A 24,281-nucleotide genomic window follows, 5' to 3' on the forward strand; every position below is an offset into this window, starting at 1 on the left:
TTCCTCTGTTGATTTTGTGTTTGAGAAATAGGTTATTTGTGTATTTATCCGCAATATTTTGTGCAACATGGCCCTACACGCCCAATCTAGTGAAGAATCACAGAAAAAAGAGGCGAGCAATTGATCTTGAAACGAAGTTATAAAGCAACATGAAGCTGGTAAGCCCGTCAATACGATCGCACATGATTTTGGATGGTCTCATTCTGCAGTGACGACCATTTTGTAAAATAAGGATAAAATTGTAGAGGCTGTGAAAGGATCTGCTTCCATCAAATCGACGATAGCGACAAAGCAATGACAAGGTCCTATCGGTGATATGGAAAAGCTACTTGCATCATGGACAGAGGACCTGAACCAAAAGTGCATACAACTTAGCACTATGACCATAACCGCTAAGGCATTAATTCCCTTCAATATGTTGAAGGCGAAAGCAGGGCCCGATTACGACTTCAATGCTTTTTCAGATTGTCTATGAGATCCAAGCAGCGTTTGTGCTGCATAATGTGAAAATGTATGGTGAATCTGCAAGTGCCGATGAGAAGGCAGCCAAGGAGTTTGTGAAGAAGGAGGAAAATGCCCGATCGGATATTCATCCAGAAAAAGCTAAAAACCTATGCCTGGTTTCAAAGCTCTTAAAGACCGTATTAATCTGTTAGTAGATAATGTGGTATAAAATGAAAATATTTGTGATATGGTACAGTGAGAATCCACGAGGCTTCAAAAACATTAGGAAGCATACTCTTCCAGTTCATTATCGGAGCAATAAGAAGTCGTGGATGACTAAAAAATTGTTTGAGGATGCCTTAATCAACTGTTATGCGAGTGAAATGGAAAGCTATTGTGTGAAAGAAAATGTAGAATTTAAAATTTTATTAATTCTAGATAATGCTCCAGGTCATCCACCTTACATCGGTGATCTTTACCCCAAAATCAAGATCATGTTTCTCCCTCCAAACACTACTTCAATGATCCAACCGATGGATCAGTGAATTCTTGCAGTGTTTAAGGCTTAATATCTACGGAGAACTTTTTCACAAGCCATTTCTGCCACTGAATGAAATGATCAGATTTTCATGCATTTCTGTAAAGCATTCAATATTTATCATGCTATTAAAAATATTGCTGTGGCTTGGGACAATGTGACCTCTCAATGTATGAGTGGCATATGGAAAGTGACATTAAAAAGGTTTGTGCACGATTTTGGAAGTTTTGACAAAAATGACGACCTTTGAAAACTGAGTGAAAAAATAGTGGGCCTAGCAAACAATCTCAAAGTGTATGATGATGACATAATTCAACTCAAAGAAAGTGCCCGTGAAGAACTGACCAACGAAGAATTGGTCGAGCTAGAGGAACAAGGTGTTGCAGAAGAGGAAGAACGAGAAAAAGAAGAGGGAAAAGAGAAACAAGAATAGGTAGTTAAACAATTCACTGAAGGGTCTTGCAGAAATGTTTTCTGCAATTAGGCTGAAGACATGGACCACAATGTTGAACGCTACTTATTATTAGAAAGGAAAGTACATGATGTCTGCTTGCTATAAACAAATTTATTATGAAAAGAAGAAGAGGAATAAGCAAAGCACATTGGACATTTTCGTCAAAAAAAAAAAGTTACACCAGAAGAGCCGCAGCCACTTGGTCCTTCACATAGGGAAAGTAATGAAGATGTGACTGTGGAGGAAGATTTGGTGATTTCTCTGTTTTATTGTGGCAGTGACGCACAGTACAGTTTTATAAGGTTTAAAAATTAAAATGACTGCATACTTATTATGTTTAAGTCCCTAACTCCTATAACTCCGTTGATTTAGTGTATCGACTTACGTCCTGCCGGATGGAACGGAACCCCAACGTAAGTCGAGGGACGACTATATTAGTTTTCAATAGCGAGAGCCTGCATATTTTCGTATATTTTAATATTGAATACAATAGCAAAATATACGAAAAATCTTACATTTATGTCATATGTGGAAAAAACCTTCACTTGGAAATTTGTTTAATATACCTAAGGATTCCATGCTTCAATATATTATATTACGCATCATGAGCTACAGAATCGGACGAACTACGGCAAATATAACTGAGAAGTCCTCTCTCACTGGGACATTTCATTTTAAATATCAATCATGATATTACGGGTCTTAAGAAATGAGAGATTACTGAACCGTTTCACAAGGAGCTTGAAATCTGCGGACTTCTGTATTATATGTTTACTTCTTATATAATGAATGTAATTGTTAATGATATAAACCTTTATCTCCCTCGATGAGTCTTTGACTCCATGTGAGTTAATGTAAAAATAATAATAAATAATTTTATCAAAGCTCCTTATGAAACAGCCAAAAATCTACAGGCAAACAGAGTTAATGCGAGACGATGTCGATTTCCTTTTTTTAAAATCACAATGAAGAGCGTTTTAAAGATTTCCGTAAATCTTTCGAAAATAATATTTCGTTTCACTCATGCCATTTTTACTGATTTTACAGTATTGCTCTGAAGTGTTAATCCAGATCCTTTCGCTGCGATATTCAACAAATGATGGGTGAATTACATTGTGTTGTTTTTTTTTGTGCGTGTCCGTGGAACACTATTCGAATCTACATAAGTTGTTAACAAGCTGAAAATACGGAAAGTCAGTAAATCTTATTATACCACTTAATATGAAACTCAATTAAATGTGACAATACAAGTGCGTCACATGAACGCAGTCTTGTTGTCAAGATTTCTTCCTCTAGTATTAAGATTTCGCAATGGACAAAATTGTTCGTCATCCTGTTTCCAAGGTCTTATTTACTTCATCTTAGGGCAATCTAAAGGAACGTAAACGTACCTGAATGACAATTTAAAATCTATGCCATATTTCCTCTAGTTGTTTCAAAACCGACCACACTGCTTTTAAAATTTCCACACCCATCAGGGAAGTTATTTTACTTACTTTTGCTGGTATCGAAGAATCGTCCTTGCTAAACTTCGACTGAAGAAACATCGAACAACTTAATTATAGTTTCTTTTGAATTGACTAAATCGCGAAATGTGATTTAGTGGCAATACATTCAAAATAAGTTAGAGTTTAAATGAACAATCATAATTTTCCTAATTTATTTTTAGGCACGTTTCATAGTAATGCATAGCACATATATATACCATTGCTTTATTAGCCATATGCATAATAACATACACAGGCTTGCCATAAATACTATTACGACTTCCACACACTCTCTGTTGCCCATAGAATTGCGCGAGCCCGGTTCCGTTAGTGGCGTTGTGCACAGCCAACATTCGAGTGTTTATCAATAGAGAAAGTTGTCTGGCTGTACGGGTTAACATGAAGTGGAGAGATTATGAGAACCATGTAGCTGTGATAGCACTTCACAACGTTGCAATGCAGCCACCTGTTATTTTCAACACGCTAAAAACACTGGGGATCAGTAGATTTTGTGTTTCGGACAATTGACCATTATAACGATACAGAAGATGTATCTGATCCCGTGGTCGACCTGATACAGAAGATGTATCAGGTCGCCCACGCTGCGTTAGAACGCAACAGCTTGCAAGGACTGTGAAGGCACGCCTCCGCCGTAATCTTCTGAAAATGCAGAAAGTGATGTCGCGAAAGATGGACGTTTCGCAGAGAACGATGTCCAGAACAATAGACACAAAGATGTTCTCTTCACTGATGAGATTTTCACCATTGAAGAGTCGTTTAATCGCCAAAACGATCGGATAGCTGTCCCGGATGGTCGCACAGCACATGCCATAGCGCCCTTTCAGAACGGTCTCCCACCACACCAAACCATCACTCCACGTCAATGATGGTTGGTGTGGTGTGGTGGGAGACGTATCGGGAGGTGGGGTATCCAAGTTGTATTTCTGCAAGAAATGCAACTTGTGCCAGGATCAAGACACCCTGCTGGAACATGTGTCATGGCCCCTGAACAACACCTTGTTTCATGGTAGGCAGTGGACCTTCCAACAGGACTCAGCCCCTGAACAACACCTTGTTTCATGGTAGGCAGTGGACTTTCCAACAGGACTCAGCCCCTGAACACAAGGAGAGGACTATACAACAGCAGTGGGAGGCGAATGTGCCCGAACACAAATTGGCCAGACGGCCAATCAAATGGCGATATGTGAATCCGTTGGACTTCAAATTGTGGTCAGGACTTGAGAGAGTAGCCTTCAGATTCTTGAAGTATACTTCAAGATGTTGAAGGCTACTCTTTGGAGAGTGGCCTTCAACATCCCAGCATCGCCAGCCTGAGGTGGATTTGGAGCGAGCAGTGACAATGCTTCCGTTGAAGGTTGTATGTACCGCCATAAACATGTGGCCTCACAGACTTCGGGCGTGCGTGAAGGCAAAAGGGAGACATTTCAAACATTGAGTGCTATTATATGCACGTTATACATGTGGTTTGTATGTGTTGAAAGCTGTAAATGATTTACTGATCGATTCAAGGTTTATGCAATGTTCAAGTTGTAACAGTATTTATGGTTAGACTAGGTATATTAACCACCAATAAATTTGCGGGAATTCCAACAGACTATTCTAATAACGTCAGAGGTTCTTCAAGGAGACGGTCGTGACACTCTTGCACCCATCTTCAAACAGCTCCCTTACAATCCGAGTTTATAAATTTCACATAATCTACAAGTGTCCAAACTCCAAGAACTGATTTCTGCAGATTCTAGTCTATCAAATCTCGACTGAGCAAGGTTTAGTTTAATCCTATCAAAGAAAGACTTTCCCTGTTTATAAATGGCTGTTGTTTATGAATGAATATTCAAGAGAAATGTATCCACGTGTCAGTATACGAAACCAGTTCTTTTATTACGGAAATCCAAGAAGAAAAGATCAATTGACGTAAGTAAAGTTTCATAAAAAAAAAAAGCAGTCAGTTGGTGAAACTGACTGTTTTTTCTGTTGAACTCAGATGGATCATAAACATTTCAAGTCAGAGTAGCCAACACGTCAAACTTTGGGACAATCCGCCTATGAAGCGTACTAGGTCATCAGATATGACATAACTACTTCGAAATCTACTCTATTAGCTCTCAGATAAAAAGAACAAGAAAACAATTTTGTCAATATATATATATAAAGCTTGTCCTAAATAAACCAGAGATAAAATAACTTTGCTATGACTTGCAATGGATGGACAAAAACCTTAGTGAGAAATCAGACTTTTTTGGCCATGGTAACAATTTTTTTTAAGCGAGGAGGTAGTGTCACAGTGGGCGATAAAATTCATCTGCTACTTAAAGACAAATATCCATGCTTAAGGCAGGATGGATTCAAACATTAAGCCTGCTGGCTCAAGAGCAATTATATCTCAACTACTCGGCCAACCAGGTCGACAAACTCTTATTAGCACTTAGCAAATCTTCGGTTAAAATTGTGTCATAAAAGCCTATGAAAATTCCAACTCTTGTTGCTATCTCACCTACAATTAATTGTTTATCATTTTGTATTAAATTACACAATTTAGGCATGAATCGATGCTGATACAGGGTGCGGATCACCTTCGATTAGGGTTATTTACTTCTCTGAATCGGCGGAACCCCCTCAAAGACTTTTTTAAGTCACAATATAGAACTGCCATGTGCTGTTTTGAATAAATTATACTTCATTAGCTGTTTCCGTAAATGTTAAGATAAAAACCAATTCATTAATTCATATCTACATATACGTAAAAGTGATCACTAAACAAAAAAACTTGCTTTCCAAAGTAAATGACTGTCAATGCACAAAGGCTAAAAGCCTGACTTACCCTACCTGAACCTGCCCAGGCATCTCCTGTACAATAGTAACAAGAGTGCAGTTTGCGTCGAAATATACATCAAAATCGTATGATAAATGCCCAAAGGTAAAGTGTTATTTCCATTCCGTTATCACATCTTTAAAAATGAGAATTATATTATAGCTTTGTTTTTAATTTACGGCGAAAAAACTAAGACTTATGTCGTCTCAAATTGCGTATGTTCCTCTGGTCAGTTTCAGTATTACAAGATGAAAACAGTATCACCGTATTTATTGTTAATTTTCCAGTTGTTCATAAATTTCTGTAAAATAGAGATATCACACACAGTCTCCCATGAAAAATATGCCAAACTTCAGGGTTGATATCTTGAGTACTTTTAGATAAAACATGAGTCCAATAGTCATTTCACGATTTGGACTAACTGTTTGTGATCTACTTCTCGAAACTTGTGATAATAAAGTATACTGACATTCACTTAATTTACTTTCTGTTTGCCGTTTAAATAAGTGTGACTGTTAACGAGTACCAATGGTAATTTCCTGACAGTAACATCGTTTCAAAATAGCACGTGACAAATATTCAGTGATTATTTGTCTTGAATTTCATTATTTGGAATGCAATAAAGTAAACGGCGCTCAATACCATCTGGGGGGGGGGGGGAATACCATTATGATGAGGAAAGATTTTAATGAACTTTCATCGTTCTTTCCTTTTTGTTTTACGCTCGTGCGTAGACCATGCAGACTTTCGAAATCAGATCTGACGGAATAAGGCAGTTGATTCTTGTTTCCATAGTATTGTATACCTGTAAATTGTGTGCATTCTTCTGGCGGGTTTGTCTGTTTCGTGGGATTAAAACCCGAGTTTCCGGGAAGAAGAAGAAGAAAAAAAAAAAACCTGACACATCCATACAATACCAGCTAACTCACCTTCAATTAAAAAAAAAAAAAAAAAAAAAAAAAAAAAAAAACCTTGATATAAGGTCATTCGTGTCCTAGGCGGGATTCGAACTCGGGTCTTTCTAAACAAAGACTCCTTTTGTTGTCAAAAGCTTGAAAAATCCTAACAAGTACATTTTGTTCACCAACGTTTACTCGAGATAGTGATTAATATTCATAATAAAGTTATGGAGTGATGAAAATGTTCATTCAACAGCAGAAAGGAATTTCGGTAAATACATGACGTGATCTTCATGAAACCCATTAATTTGAGAAATGCATCCTTTTGGGAGAGGGAGGGATGAGCTGTCAAGCTTTCTTTATCTATAGGGGTATGATTTTTTTCTGAGTTTCGCATTATCTGAATCACAACCACTAGATTAATGGCTCTTATTCCTGGCCAGATTTTCGATCTAAATCCTTTAGATATCTGGTGTCCAACCGCACAGCGCTATCCACATGCAGCTAAAAAAAAAAAAAAAAATGATTTGTGGTGAACTGCGTAAAAGATTTTTTTTAAAAAAATCTTTAATAAAAGTAATACCTTTATGACTTGAATACGCAAGCCTACCATTATCACCGCCTTTTGCGCGCTGTATCATTTCATTTTGAATGCCCACCTCTGGAGGCCATGGCTTTACACAATTAAATATTGCACTTGTTCAGCTGTTATACAGCTTTACGATTATCTCTGAGAAACTGCAATTATATTTTGAATTTGATAAGCAAACCTGTAAAACACTAAATCTAATTTGATATGAAAAACTTGTAAACTGCTAAGTATTATTAACTGATTTGTCAAATAGTACGTATGTCACGACGTCAGAATAGAACAAAAAACCTCTTTGTTTAGAAAGCATAAAGAGCCCATACTATCTTGAAAAAAAAAAAAAAAAACTTTGAAGAAGCAGAATATAACAGCAAGCGAAATATAGCATAATTATACTATAATTAATAATCCGATAATAGTCATTTCGAGGTATTATTATTATTATTGCACAAGTCCGATGACTGATCACGGGAAGCCCAAACTATCCAACAATATCTTTCGTGCTCTCCTTGACCTCACTGACAGACAAGATACAACAGACTGGCAACCCATTCCACTCATTCACTACTTTCCAAGCGAAAAATCCAGTCCTCACATACTCTTACTCAATTTCTAAGGATGACTATGTTTTGTCGCCTCTAGGCAAGTGCTGAACTATTTTCTTTACCTTATAAAACACTTTTAGTAATTTAAATGTTTCTATCATATTCCACAGACCACTCACTTGGTCACACGTCTCTTGATTCTCTCCACTTCCTAATCCTCAAGGAACCCAGGTGACCAGATTTGAACGCAGTAATCTAGATGCGGTCGCATCAAAGCTTTATTAAAGAGGCTTGATAACTATCTTATTTCTGCTTATTAGTGTGTTCTTAAATAACCAAGTAATGTTACGAGTTCAAGTTGACTTCTTAGCTCGTCATAATCACCTTTCCTGTAGTTCGTTATACCTTATTTCCAAATGAAAATTCCACTTTTCAACTTCCCACGCAAGTAAAAACCGCACGATTGGTCTCCAATCGGAGGCAATGTGGCCAGCTTGGTTTATGTACAAATCTGACTATAATCAGATCCAGTACTCTTAAACTCAGGGTACCTACTAGATTCTTCTTATCTACTTAATATAAAAATGATATAGATTAAGTTATCAAATTCTTCTTTGGACGATCTGTCACCCCTCCACCCCCCGTACGTACGCTGTTTGGTTCTTATCTTTCGCCATTTTATGGCGGTACAAAAGTATGCAATGTTTAGGATTAATAAGACAGCCGGATTATAAAAAAGTTATCCAAATTTAAATTCTTCATCCATACGAAAATGGATACCAGTACAAAAATTAACATATTAGGAATGAAAACGAAAAGAAAAAAAAAAGAAAAAGAAAAACTAGATCAACAACAGAAATATTGTCAAAGCGAAAAAGTGAGTGAGGCCTCAGGGTGAATCAGATAAAGTGTCGCCTAACTAGCTTAAACAACTGATACTATCTTATCAGTTACCTACGAATGAAAAAACATTTAAGCAATTCAAAGCAGCAATAAAAAGAATGTGCTAGTCACGTTACTTTTTTATTATTTTTTTATTTTTACAGGTACTCAAATCTAGACACTGATACAACTAGTATCAGTTTGAGATTGATACAATTCCCAGGTCTCGCTACAACGAAAATAAGAAATGATACTGCCAATCAATAGTTATAAATACAAGGTTACCGTGTACAATTTTTTCCTCCTACTTAAGTCAGTATGACAAGTGAAACTTCTATGTATTCCTGCAAAAGTGTATCAACATGCATGTACCGGCTTCTTCGTCGGGAGCTATTCAGAACAGTGGATTTTACAAACCCTTTCAGGAGAAAGAGAGAATATTTCGAATTCTGAAACATTTTCGTTGAAAACTGCAAGATGTTAAACTATTTTTGTTGCATTTTTTTATGTGCCAAACATAAATTTTTAATTATTTAAGAATAGTCCGCAACCATAATATATTAATATCACCCATTTTTATGACAACCTGTTCGAAGCCACAGTTCTGCAAAAACAAGGATTACAATAGTGCACTGAAATTAATAGGAGAAAACAGATGCATATTAGCATCTCATTTATAGAATTTTACGAAGTAACTCAATTTGTTCATGGCTCGGTGATCACCAAAATGCAAACTCATTTTGAGCGAGTATGACAACAGCCAGGAGAATTTTTCATGAAATAAAAAAATAAATATATAATAATCGTTCTAATAAAGCTACAATATACTCGTATATTAGTTTTTTTTTATTTAAATGTATCCGAGCTAGACAATAAAGGTTGCAAAACTTATAGCATATCAGAGGCAAGTAAAACTAAGAGCAAAGGAGGAATCCGTTGACGTGCATCAAGAACGGCTGAAATAGTCTTTGGACAGGACAGAGTCAGCGAGGCTATTCCAAATAACACAGGTATATGGACGGAGGGGGATAAATCAGTTCGGTAAATGTAAAGATGCACAATAAAATGATGGTGACCAACAACTGCTCGTATTCGTGCAGTCATGAAAGAAAGCATGGAAATCGCAACCAGTTCAGAACTATGCCCATGAAAATACCTACAGGAAATGCATAAGGCAGAAAAAGAACGTGTATCAGAAAGCGATTGGCGTGAATCTTGACCAACTTCTGAACATTTTATCAAGCATAATTAGAAAAGGTTTTAGTGCACTATTCTGTGTGGAAAGTATTCTAAGGATGGATAAATTAAGGAGTTATACTATCAGCAGGTGTTTTCCTGTAGTAACCTGTTGAGAGTATAACTCCTTAAAATAGGCAGGTTTAACTACGGCTGAAATGTGTGCGCCAGAAAAGGTTTAGAGGTGTAAGACAGCTAAAAAATTCCTATCTCCTTGCTATCCTTCAAGGGGTCGAGGACAGCTTTTTGAACTTCCCTGCTATCAAAGCACATCCCTTGCAACAACAACAACAAAAAAGTCTCGCAGTTTAAGGTATTGGTTATGGAAGATCCTGAAGCGTCTAATGACCGTGTACTACAGAATTTGTCAAATAACATAGTAATGAAGTGTACTATCATCAGCATAGCTGTGAATAGGAATTAGGGCCAGTGAGAGGTCATTTATATATATATATATAGGAGGAAGAGAGCGAGTAAAAGTACGCTGGGATACGCTAGCATCAATGGGTAAATCTGAGGAAATAATGCAATTACGAGGGAGGGGGAGTCGGTCCGGAAAGTTCCGATAACGCCTAGAACAAAAATGATATTAAAGCAACTGATATAACCACAAGAAAGAACATACTAGTAGCAGAGTTATGGAGGTAAGTTATGTTCTTATATTCTGTTTTTTTTTTTTTTTGTAATTATATCAGTTGCTTTAATCATTTTTGTTCTAGGTGTTTATCACAACTTTCAGGACCCCCATTCGTAACCATGACACACATTGAAATGGTATTTAAAATAGAAATGGCGGTGGAACAGACAATTCTCATGGATATAAATATGCAATCCCAAATTCAGACTTCTGCTCTAAATAAAGTTGGATTTAACGAGGAATTTTTTAAACCTTGACTTCTTGCACATCGGAAATCTTGTCTTAAAAAACAGTTGAAATACCGCTTATTGTCTAATAGCACAGCTGATATTTAAACTATTATAACGACAATTCTGCTTAACTAATTACTAATGCATACTTTTTTTTTTTTTTTTTTTTTACTGGAGGGAGCGGGAGGCGCGCTGTTTTTTTTTTAAATTTTTTTTGAATGTTCATTCCGGCTATGAAAGATTGAAAACATGTACATTAGTGTCACAGGTAGGTTAAAGAGATAATACGGGAATCTTGCTCCAGATTATTAGATACAGAGAGCACACATTGAACTTTATTTAAGGCCTACGGTATGTATGGTAGTATCTCAATACAGGACAATAAAATTTCTTTCCTTTTAAAGCATTTGACAAACATTCCTGCCACAGGTTGCTGGATGTAGATCAGAGTGACTATCTACTCCACGAACCAGCCAGACACGCGTGAAAAAAAAAAAAAAAAAAAAAAAAAAAAAAAAAAAAAAAAAAAAAAAAAAAAAAACACTAATTCTCAGATTCTTTCAGGGTGCAGTAGACTGTCAGTTTCCTTTCTGATTTAGCCTATGCTTTAAAGAGAGTTTCGTTATCATTTTTTAATAATACTTCCGTGATTTCAGGAAATGAGTCTTTACTTCATCAAATATTTGTTTTAAAGCGTACATTACTTCGTACCGTCTTGGCCAGGTATCATCAGGACAACCATGTAGCGCACAGCCTTGCCCTCACCGACCTAAAGGAATAGTATCTTCGCTTTTCAGTCTACACGATGTGGTTTCGAATCCTTCTGTGCAATGATAATGCTTAAGAAAAAATTTACGTAGTATATTTTTTTTTTCGTCGACCTATAATACTATTACTTATTGAAGACTTGAAGTCGTTTGTCAAAAGTAACACGTCTGTTTTCTAGTAAAGCACTATGTATTTCTAATTCTTAACCCATACAAGGTGCTAAAATGCTACGCTTCCAACCTTTCGGTGGATAGATTAGTTATAAACATAAAATGATAACGCTAGAGAAGAAAAAGGAGTGGGGGAGAGCAGAAGATAACGCGAACTGGTTCAAAGGGGGGGGGGGGATGGAACTTTCAGCAGCATATCTTTGAAAATGGCTAGAAAGATTTTGCGCTGTAAGCTGTGTCCTTGTCTGTTTATCGCCATCGCTTTCTTTGATATACAAAACGATGATGGTGAATAATAATAAAAACCACTGAATTTATCAAAGAGCTTCATTGGATAAAATGAATAGAAAATATTTGATTTTATCAAATGCTTTGAAAGAACTACTTAAGCACGCGATAGGAACATTATAAATAATGCTATTGCATTCGTCTATCAAGCACCGTTATGCAATGCTTGCCATACGGATTGGAAATAAAATCTGAAATTTGGAATACATGCATACATAAAAAAAGACATTGTGTGCTCTCTGTATCTAATAATCTGGAGCAAGATTCCCGTATTATCTCTTTAACCTACCTGTGACACTAACGTACATGTTTTCAATCTTTCATAGGCGGAATGAACATTCAAAAAATTTAAAAAAAAAAAACTCAGCGCGCCTCCCGCTCCCTCCAGTAAAAAAAAAAAAAGTATGCATTAGTAATTAGTTAAGCAGAATTGTCGTTATAATAGTTTAAATATCAGCTGTGCTATTAGACAATAAGCGGTATTTCAACTGTTTTTTAAGACAAGATTTCCGATGTGCAAGAAGTCAAGGTTTAAAAAATTCCTCGTTAATGTCAGAAACAGCAATTCACCGTTGATATTTGAATGCGTAAATACAATACATAAAATAGACAGTTTTGCGTACATCAAGAAAATTTTATATGTAACTACTAATGAAACTTTTGGCATAATACCTGCAGGAACGACAAAGACAGACCTTTAAACTGTAATTAAAGAAGCGATCATATAATTCGGTTGTATAATATGATACATTACACTGCCTATTCCAGGGATATATTTCACTCAGGTATCCCTAAACTAAATTTCATAAAAATTCAACTAGTTTAAGAGATGTAGAAACAAGAAGCTAGATAGATCTTCTAAGACAGTGAAACAGCTTATAAATATCGTATCTGAGGTCACTTTCCCTGGCAAATAGCCCTAATAGATGAATTTGTCAGTCGTACCATAGAATTATATTAAAACATCCCAAGAACCCAGTAGTCATTTTCCCTGATAAATCAGGTTATTCGCAAACAGTCGACGACCAACATCGACATTCTGCTCACAGCGTAGATAAAACATGTAAAATAAGAGTGACCTCGTTCAGCTTTTTTATCCGTACAACAACCTTAGTCTCTGCTCGTGTGGGTTTCTACCTATTTAAAATACATTGGCATTTCGCCAAAACACGAAAGCAAAATATGTTTTGACTTCACCGGAGAAAAATCCATTTCGACAGATTCAAATATGCGTAGTATTTGTATACTAATTCATAACTTAGTTTTAGTATTAGTCACCATTACACTTTTAGATCCATCTTTTTAAGTGATAACTGAGATTTTTAAGAGAATTTCCAAGTTTTAAAAAGTTAAAACACCTCCCATCTTTCTCTATATTGATTGCTGGTAAATATATTTTTTTCCCGGCCCAGCAGCCTTCTGATTATTAGAAGCTGTGTGGGGAGACTGTACTTCGTGAAATGACATATTATCCAAGACGCTAAAGTTTAAAATAAAAAAAAGGGAGGAGCATCTTCCGATAAGCAGATCGATAGATATTCCCGAAATCTGTTTGACAAAAAAAGATATTTTCTCCACGGAGGTCTGCTGATCCATAATGTGAAAAGCAAGATGTGTGGATAAAATACTGAACATAAAGCAAGCTGAATTATAAAAGAAGTAGCGGAGAGGATAAGTCTGGAAGAACCACAATGAAATTCGTTATTCTACAATAACTGCATCATTATTTTAGAAAGTGAAAATCCGAAATTACCAAGAATTCAACATATAACGACCATGAATATTTGTCTACAGCAAATGCATGAAGACAAATATTGTATATTGATATTGCTGATCAACGAAAGTTTTTTTTTTCTTTCTTTCTTCTGGAGGGATGGAGATAACCTTTGTAAAAGGTCAGTGGTGGAGTTGCAATCATGTCTTTGAAGATGGGTATTAACAGGTTTCCCAACAAAATGTAAATCTGTTCATTCTCCGACATCACTTATTTATGGATATGGTCCCCAACAATTATAATTATAGAGCGAGTATCCAAAATGAAATCAACTAAGACAAGCAGGGAAAGATGGGAGATAAAATAATAACAAGTAAAATTAAAAAGTGCGTTTGTATTACTGTACCGTGATATCATTCGTTATCAGAACTGAGAATGTGGAACTATTTTTGGCTAGATATAATTTTGTTTAATTTGCTATTTAAAATAGTGAAGTTAAAAATCAAAATCATATTTTAATGAAGATTAAGAATTTTATTAAATTCCATCGTGCCAATTTCGGAATCATCACATTCTGAATACCATATATCTTCAACAAAAAAAAAAAAAAAGTAAGGTGTAAACAATTTATATATAAAAAGGCACGTTTCATAGTAGCATTCATTATCACAATCCTTCAGCGTATGTTCTGTAGGCAATAATCTTCACTAATTTTGCATCAAAATAGCCCAAATGAAGCGACAAATTTTAATAGTCATTCTAGATATCAAATTTCATTAATTCCTTCAAGCCAGGGAGAATTATCACCATAATTTCATAATAAAAACAGAATTATATGTAAAAATGTTTAATCCAACCAATCTTGAACTTAGGAATGAATCGAAAACGATATTTATTAAATTAACCGCTTACATACAAAAGTTTGAAATGTTCAGAACTTTTCGAGTGTCGTTATTTCAGTTGTTTTAGCGAGAACATACGGGTTCTCGCAAAAACAACCAAACATCAACAATAGTGCGTAACTAATTCACATCAATCGAGTAGTGGTGCTTTTATAAAATCCGATTGATGTCCTAACGTTATATACCGCATTTTCTGACATGTAAGTAAGCCCATATCAGGCTTTTGTACTAGATATAGGCATATACTTATCTTTGCTTAATTTTGTCACTACAAGTGATCCGACAGAAACCAAAACTGACAACTTCGCAACTAGAGATCTTAAATAACAATTTTCATTAAATTTGATCCATCTGGTGCAAAATTATCAGTTCGAATCATTTGCCAATAAAAATGATCCGAGTGAACCACAGCATAATCATCTTGTGAGCAACCCAAATTTTATTAAATTCTATCTAACCTGTGCGGAAGTATTGTAATATATAAATTCAATACGCTCATTCAATATAAGACAATTTTGCTCCTTTAGATACCCATTTTTTGGAACACTTAATTGAATTTTTCTCTCTTCATCATGATGTAAATATGCTTTTGATACTGAGTTTCAAAGTTTTAATGTTTATCACTTTCAAGAGTTGTATTATTACTTTTTTTAAAAAATTAACATTTGTCCACGTCCAACAATGTACAGATGTATTTTCATGTTAAAAATTAAACCAATGCTATATTTTAAATATTTAATTTTGAAATGAGATTTGCTCTGTCGTGGTTTAGAGGCGAAGTGCTCAAATATATAAGCACCGCTATCAAATGTAATTAATTTTTTTTTTTTTCTGTGGTTGATTATAACAGCCTACCCTTTAATATTTTAGTATTTACATCTAAACAGATATATCAAAATAATTTTATATATTATAGTTGTATGTATTCTCAGACTGTTTTGCAAAAGGAAAAACTTTCCATCTCCATTTAGGTATCTCAACACAAAGGTATAATTTCGCCGTGCCTGAAAAAAAGGCCTAGAAAATTCTTCCGCCCGTCCCCCAAACACACACACACAGGTAAATTCTGTTACAATACTTATTTCATCGCAGCTTTCAGATATGCATCCACGACAGTAAAGTTTGGTTTTGTCTGCGATGACGTCCGAAGCAAACCAAGGCTATGAAAGTCAGTATGTTACTTGCATATATTCTTTGGTAGTCTGCCTGTTTTGAGGGGAGAAATAAATTCTTCCACGTCCGTATGAAATTTGAAGTTCAAAAGGTCTAATAAAAGGTTCCTCGTATTCCAGAAATAATTCGAACCCGGTTATATTTTATTTTTTTCCTCTCCAAGCGTATCGTCGTTACGACTGCGAGCGCATTAGGATAGCGGAGTAGGCATTTATTTTAGTCAAGAGAAATTAAAATAACTTATTCTTTAATGGTCACGATAAATTGAGTTTCGTTTTTGCTTAAAACACGTAGCAACATTTGACAAGGTTTTTTTTTTTTTTTTATGGAATTCTGACAAAAAAAAATTGAAACAATTTTTTTCATGTTCAAGTATAAAAAACACGCATTGTTTTATGTGCTTTATAAATAGCCAAAATTCCAGAATTTCTTAGAGAAAGATGGTAATCTCTAACATTTCCTCCTCCATTCTGCTTCTGTATTTGATTCCAGTGTCTAATGATCATGCCTATTTTTTTATTTACATATTTTAAAAAGCAAGTCTGGCGATGTGTTCGGAGGACTTAACTTGCGTGCTTCTAAATCAGCAAAGTAGAGTGGCTGCTTTATGAGCAAGATAATATCACTTGTCAGTCTTGTAAGGCTGGAGATGGAAATAAATGATATGCTTTTTTGTTGTTGCTGCTGACTGATATTTCTGGGTTATTATTATTATTTTGACTAAACTATCATTTTGACAATACCCATAAATCAGGAAAAATCTACTTTCTTCCTCTTTCATGAATGTTATCCGCTATAAATGCTTCTAAGTATAAACGTAAGGTGTGATGGCGACCCGTTACTAACTCATAAAAAGTAAATCTAGAAACGCAACATAGTGGTGTGCTACCTTTGAAAATGGGATAACCAAGCCAAAAACTCAAAGACAAAGCACTTCGTTCTAGCCTGAATACTGGCAGAAGAACGCTGCGATCCAGGACCGTTGGAAAAGTATCAACGGGGAACAGTAAAGACTGTGTGTACAAAGTAACGATGCCAAAATAAAGGAGGATATTTTTGTTGACCCACAAATCACTGAATTAATGAATGAATGAATATTTGATGAAAGTTTGAATGAAACACTAAGATGCTCTGTAATGCTTTCTGAACTATCAGTGAAAACTATTACTACTACTACTACTACTGGAAATAAGAGAACGTCAAATGAACTGATGAAAAAAAGAAAGGTTTAAGTACAAACTAAGTTGAATTGTTTCGAGATTATAAAAATTATGGGTCATACCACTCAAAGGTCTACTTTTTTTCCCATTTCTAACTTGCATATCTCCTCACCTAATCATAAAGATGAGCATGGCCAATTATATCCATGGAGGATGCTGTTATGATAAATCAGTACGAAGCAAGTATAATTCAAATAGCATGACTGACCATTAGTGTTAAGACGCTGAAGAAATTAAGCAAAAAAAAAAAAAAATATATATATATATATATATATGTAGAAAGTTTTTTACCTTGGGTATAATATATGTTAAAGATACCAAGCTATTTTAAACCTGGTTTTACTCCATTTCCCAAGTAAGCAACCACAAGGTAGTGCAAGTCTAGGCAACTCGTGGTAAAAATGGAATAAGCTCTGATCACTATTCTTAATATTTACCCTTAATGCAAAACCCATCTCCTTGCGGAGATGTATGATGCTATGCATTAAAGGCAAGGGGCCACTACCCTGACCGATTTCGACCTTTATTGAGGTCTCATCAGTGGGAGCCAGGCTTAGAAATATCAAGTTTAAGTAATACAGAGCTTATAAGTATTTTACCAAAACAAGTTACCAAAAGGTGCTTTGAACCTATTAAACTTTCTGCATCTATCTCTCATCCTGAGATTTTTTTTTAATAAGCTCAAAGCACCTTTTGGTAACTTGTTTTGGTAAAATACTTATAAGCTCTGTATTACTTAAACTTGGTATTTCTAAGCCTGGCTCCCACTGATGAGACCTCAATAAAGGTCGAAATCGGTCTAGGTAGTGGCCCCTTGCCTTTAATGCATAGCATTATACATCTCCTCAAGGAGATGGGTTTTGCATTAAGTAAATATTACGAATAGTGATCAGAGCTTATTCCATTTTTACCACGAGTTGCCTAGACTTGAACTACCTTGTGGATCAGTTAGACTCACACTAAGTGCAGGCGCAAACTTGACTTATATTTGTCTGTTTGCTTGCTTGGGAAATGGAGTAAAACCAGGTTTAAAATAGCTTGGTATCTTTAACATACATATATATATATATATAGGGATGATTCGCTGAAAACATTTTGGCTAAGGATTCTAACTGCAGTGCAAATTTTCTTATTTTTAGATTTTTAGATCGTAAATTTCTAAAAAAAAAAGTTCTAAATTGTGTATATAACATGGGTTAGGGGAAAAAAAGGATATGGGGGGGGGAACTTATTCATCTCCCCAAAGTAAGTGACAAGCTAAGAAGAATATTTTTTACTGCAACAAGATAGTCAATATTGCACAGAATACTTTCTTGCTTTAATATAAATTATAGCCAATGTTTTGCTCTTAGATAATACAATTTCAAAACTTAAATAACCAAGAGATTGTCGTTTTAATTACAGATCACACCACATGGAACCAAATACGATGCGCATAAAGTATTAAATGAGAGTCATAAGAAATTATTTATTCCATGTGCAACGAGTCGGTGAATACCAAAAATGGGAGATGTAACAAACCAGTTCTTGATCCTTTCATACAGTTAAAATTAGCTACTAACAGCAGTCACGAAGGAAATGGGCTTCCGGATCCCTTGCAATAATAAAGAGAGAGAGAGAGGGGGGGGGGGTCCATTGATGTATCACTGTTTACAATCTCTATTATTCATTCCTTTAAAAAAATGCACGCTCTCACGTAAATATCAATGAGTCAAAAAAAAAAAAAAAAAAAAAAAAAAACTAGTTCCTCTCCTCCCCCTTCAGGAAATGTAGATGTTTTCTTGTTGAATGCCTTTCGAATGAGTATGGTCCAAATTTAAACAATAATTTACGATAGCTGATCAACATGCTTACTCCAATATCAGTAGATAACGAAGATATGAATGAGATATTTATTTCTTGAATAAATACTTCATCGTATTATCAAATGTTTTAGCATGTAAATTAATAACAACCAAATGTAATTAAAGACTCTTTACTGGCAAATTTGCTGCTGAAGTAATTTATACAAACAAGGAATTTCAATCTTCACTCACTCATTCATCCCCCCCCCCCAACACACACACAAATATATTAATATTCTTGGAATTTTATGCATGTAATATTTTATATATATATATATATATATATATTTTATATATATATATATATATTTTATATATATATATATATATATATATATATATATATATATAACAGAATGCTACTTAAAATATTAAAATTCCAGTCTTGTGAAAGACATGGTACTGATGTGTTATAAATTTCGCAACCTCTCAAGTGTGCGTTTATTGATACATGAATACACACGCACATAAAATATGCTGCAATAAATTCATTACTTAGAAAACGAATTTACTTCTAACAGCGCTTCTGCCTAGAGAGAGAGCGCACAAAACCTACAAACTTTTTCTTTAAGAGCAGTCCCTTCCGAAATGAATACACAGCGCAATTATCTATGAAATATAGTTATTACACTTAGAGGCAGAACTGGCGCTAGGGTCTTTGTCGCCCGCAGGCAATTTCTATCTAAGCACCCTGTAACGATCCGGGCGTGTGTGGTTCTTTTACGGTAATAAAAATTTAAATGATTTGAAATTTCTTAAATAAATTTTGACTGAACAGCCACACATTGGTTCGCTAAATGTAACCAACCGGGGGCGTTGACTACGCAGGATAATCGTTAAAAACCCGAATATTCAAAAAATTCTCAAAAGTTAAAGCAAATTTTGATAAAGCCACTTCATTTTAATCGTTGAATGTAATGACACAAGGATTATAGCCTTCTCACCGACCCGAATCGCTAACAAAATTAAAATGAATTTTAATTAAAGTTAAAATTTATTTGAAGTTTTTTTTTTAAGTTTAAAAATTCTTGTATTTTACAAGTTACTAAATTCTTAGTAACTTGTAAACATTTTTTAATAATTTTTATAAGTGGAACTATCTTTTAGGAAAATAAAAGAAACTCAAGATAGATGAGAAAATAAGAAAAAAATTCAGAAATAATTAGAACATTCAATATAAGTATTCAAAAAATAACATCTTTACAGAATAACAGAAAATAAATTAAATTACATAAATATACTTGAAAAATTTTTTATTAAAATTTTAGGGTTTTTGAATTTCATATTCACAAAATTAGAAATAATGGTCTTAACGTCTAATTCCGCACGTATATCATTTGCAATGGCTATTAACGCCAAACTAACAAGCCTTTTTTGTAACATACTTATTCTTAAGTAGGTTTTAATCAATTTCAACTTGGAAAAGGAACGTTCACCGCTCGCTACACTAACAGGTAAGGTTAATAGTATTCTTAAAGTAATTGAAAAGTTAGGGAAAGATAAATTATTGGACACAATAAAATTAAGTATATTGAAACGGTTTTGAATATTTAAATTATCCTTACGAAAAATCCCGGAAAGCACATAACTTCGTCATATAGTTCTATTGCATTTACGTCTTTATTGTCGCCGTTCTTCAAGAGAATCTCTAAATCGTCACAATTTTTCCCCCCGTAAATCTTCGTTATTAATTGGTAGTAATCTATACAAGAAATTGAAATTATCATAATATATATTAAAGGGATAAAAATCCTATGTTGTTATATAGCCAGTAAGTGAAACTCAAGATCGAGAACTACGATCTATGAGTTTCAATGCCGAAAAACTATCGGCGAAGGTAATTCGAAGCAAAAGTGGAGCATGCTCCCTCACTATTCTTGATATTCTCTCATAATGTAAAACACAGCTCCTAGGAGGTGTAATACTGTCATTACATTATGAGGAGAGGTCACTACCCAGACCGGTTTCAACCTTTTTTGAGGTCTCATCAGTGAGTAGGTACACCTAGAAGATATCAAAGCTTAGTGAAAAGAACTTACATACCTTCACTATACGAATGCCATAAAGGTGTGCTCATATTTTGTAATTAAAATGAAAAGCCAAACGGTTGTTATCTGGCAACTTAATAGATATTAAAGAGATATAGTGAAGGTATGCAAGTTCTTTTCACTAAGCTTTGATATCTTCCAGGCCTACCTACTCACTGATGAGACCTCAAAAAAAGGTTGAAACCGGTCTGGGTAGTGATCTCTCCTCATAATGTAATGACAGTATTACATCTCCTAGGAGCTGTGTTTTACATTATGAGAGAATATCAAGAATAGTGAGGGAGCTTGCTCCACCTTTCCTTCGAATTGCCTTCGCCGATAGTTTTTCGGCATTGAAACTCATAGATCGTAGTTCTCGATCTTGAGTTTCACTTAATGGCTATATAACAACATAGGATTTTTATCCCTTTAATATCTATTAAGTTGCCGGAAAACTAGCCGTTTGGCTTTTCATTTTAATTATTATCATAATATGTTTTTAGTTGTTCAAAACGTTCTATTAACGAACACATTGCAACGTCTAGAAGTGTATAAAACACATTCACTCTAAATTTATCTTCTGGCGATTGTGGCGTTTCGTCATGATGGTCGTAGTCCAATTGTAGTGTCTTCTTTCGTCATCGAACTTCCGTACCAGTTTTAAATTCTTGTTCTCCATCCACCTCTTCACTCAGTTCTTTTACCGTTTTTTGAACTTCTTTAAAAAAATTGTATCTGATCGATATCTTGTAAGAATATTTTTAAGTTTTCGATAGATTCTAAAGCAAGTGTAATGTTCATATTTTTGTATTGAAGCATTTTACTCACAGGGTTTATTCTGTTAAGTAAATCATGCCAAGTTATAAGAGAGCAAATAAATTTGTAGTCCTTTATTTCAGCACATAATGTTGGTGCTTCATGCTGAGTTTCTTTATTAAAATTTTCATTATTTAAAATTTCAAAACGTGCATCGTAGATTTCTCCTAACTGATATCGTAGAGGGCGGATTGCATTAATTTTACTTTCCCATCGCGTTTCTGATGGCTGTTTCAATGTTAATTTTTTTACGAACTTGAAAAGGATTGCCCAACATTTGTAAGAGAATGAAAAGAAATTGTATATTTCTTGAATAATTGGAAAGAAACTAACTGTATCTGCATTCACTTTGGCTGCATCGTTGATGATTAAATTTAGAGTATGAGCAGCACACGGCACGTAAAAAGCTCGAGGATTTTTGTTCGAAAGCAAATTTTGGAGCCCATATTTTTTCCCTTTCATATTTGCCCCATTGTCATACCCTTGACCTCGCATGTCTTCAATGGGAATGTTCCATTATTGTTGCACATAAACCACGTCCTGTGGAATCTGATATATCTGCAAAACCTAAAAAGTTTTCCTTGATCTTCACAATTCCATTGTCACGGGAAACAAAGCGAATAATAATGGTCATTTGTTCTGTTTTACTTGCATCAGGTATGCAGTCTAAAATTATGGAATAATATTTAGATTTTCGAATTGATAATAAAATTGTATCCCTGATTACGTTACTTAGTTTCCAATATTTCATTTTGACTGTCTTTACTCAAATAGTGTACTCAATTGTTTCGTTGCAGGGCCCTTTCAACATGATTTTCCATAACAGGATCAAACTTCGCAAACAGTTCGACTAATTTTAAAAAACTGCCGTTATTCCTTTCATATAATTTAGCAGATGATCCGTGAAAGCTAAATTTTGTCTACCAAGGAATTTTATAATTTCAACCAAGCGTTCTAAAACACTCGTTCAATGTTTCTTTTTCATTTAATACATGCTTTGAGTCTGGCAATCAATAGTAGTTTTGTTTTTTAAATTTTTATCAAGTTCCTTCCATTTTAAGAAATGTTTCATTTGAGTTAAACAAGTCTCATGTCTATGCAAAATTGTACTTACATTTCTCCAATCGTTATAACTTTCTACAAGACTACTTGATTCAGTAGGTGCAAAAAGTTTGCAACAAAAGCAAAAAAAAAACAGAATTTAAAGTTTTTTTCGGAATAAATGAGCCATGTTCTTGGCACGAGCTCCCCGTTTTCCATTTTTCTATTATAATACGTGTCGCCAAATTTACGACCATATGTATCTCTGGGATATATTATATTTTTCTTTTGAACAGGCCCAATTTCAATTAAAACAACTCGTAATTTTTCATCAATATTTCCCCATTCACCTGGATCTTCTAAATTTACAGAGACTAACAACGTGTTAGTTTCGCGGTCAACTACAACTAAATCTTCTCCTAACTGCTTTTCACTTAAATTGTGCATCTTGTTCAATAGTTGCAATAGTACTTTCATGCAAACTGGATGATGTGAATGGTTCTTCAACTCTGATTTCTGATGTATTGAGTTGGTTACAATCTGCATCAGAATATTTTAACAAATTTATTAAGAGCCCCAGTTTGTTTCTTAATATCTGCTTCTTTCGCAGTATGAAGCTTACGATTTTGTACACCGGATAACTTTTTTTTAAATTTTTGATTCCATTTCATACCCCCATGAAATTATTACACAACACGACACAGAGACGAAATAATAGTCCGCATTGCGCTACTGTCAGTAGCCTACTGAGATGCGTACCATATGACTGGTTAACTAGCAACAAATGTTTTGTATGAAAATTCGTTTCTGCGCATAAAAACCGTTCACCGTTTCACTTTAGATAGACTGCAGTAGACACAACATTCTGGAGGCAAGCATTTAGCCTGCTCTCGCTGCAAAATTGTAAACAGCTGGCTGATCAAAGAGGCGGCAATATACAATTTTTTAAATTTTTATTCGGCGTATCCGGCCTTATTTATTTTAATAACTGATCATTCTAAGAATTTTTTGTTTTTATGATAAAAATTGTTTCTTAAAAATGAACTTATGAACCGTGCCTCGGCGGTGCCCGCATCCGCCAGCCCTGCTTAGAGGCATGGGAGAAATGGTGTTACATAAAGATTTGCAACATGTGAAACAATTCCTGCAAATCTGTACATGTAATACTGTATTTTCTTTTTATTAGAAATATATATTTAAAATAAAAAAAAAGACGCATAATCAGTCATCTTTATGTATTCTTTGAAACCCAATGAACGCTCTGATAGGATGGTTAATCCTCTTTATATAGTGTATTTCATTGCTTTCAATTGCGGATGTTTTTCTGGCCGGTATGTTTATTTTGCAGGAGAGAGAGAAAACCCTTCCACCTGTGTATAGGTTGCACTAACTCATCTTCATTTAAAAAACATCGATAAAGATTCTTCGCGAGTTCTAATACGGCATTCGAACTCAGATTTTTTTCAACCAAAGGATATCGTGAAAACCGAGTAAGCTACAAATTTCTCGTCTATTTTTACTTATTTCATATCATGGTATATCTG

At 34.7% G+C, this 24,281-nt stretch overlaps 1 protein-coding gene across 4 annotated transcripts in view; it reads right to left on the reverse strand.

Moving 5' to 3' along the window:
• Window positions 1-24,281, reverse strand: part of cdi (serine/threonine kinase) — a 276,437-nt gene that overhangs the window by 179,646 nt on the left and 72,510 nt on the right. Inside the window, exon 1 of one of the 4 annotated variants that reach the window (XM_090415956.1) lies at window positions 17,301-17,435. The exons of the other annotated variants lie outside the window; for them this stretch is intronic. The gene's annotated coding sequence lies outside the window, so the exon portion shown is untranslated. Of the gene's footprint in view, window positions 1-17,300; window positions 17,436-24,281 lie in introns of those variants that run through there. 4 annotated transcript variants of the gene reach the window in all.

This window comes from Typopeltis vanoorti, chromosome 3, assembly GCF_054136105.1.
Source record: "Typopeltis vanoorti isolate ZY-2024b chromosome 3, IOZ_Tvanoo_1.0, whole genome shotgun sequence".
Lineage (NCBI taxonomy): Eukaryota > Metazoa > Arthropoda > Arachnida > Uropygi > Thelyphonidae > Typopeltis > Typopeltis vanoorti.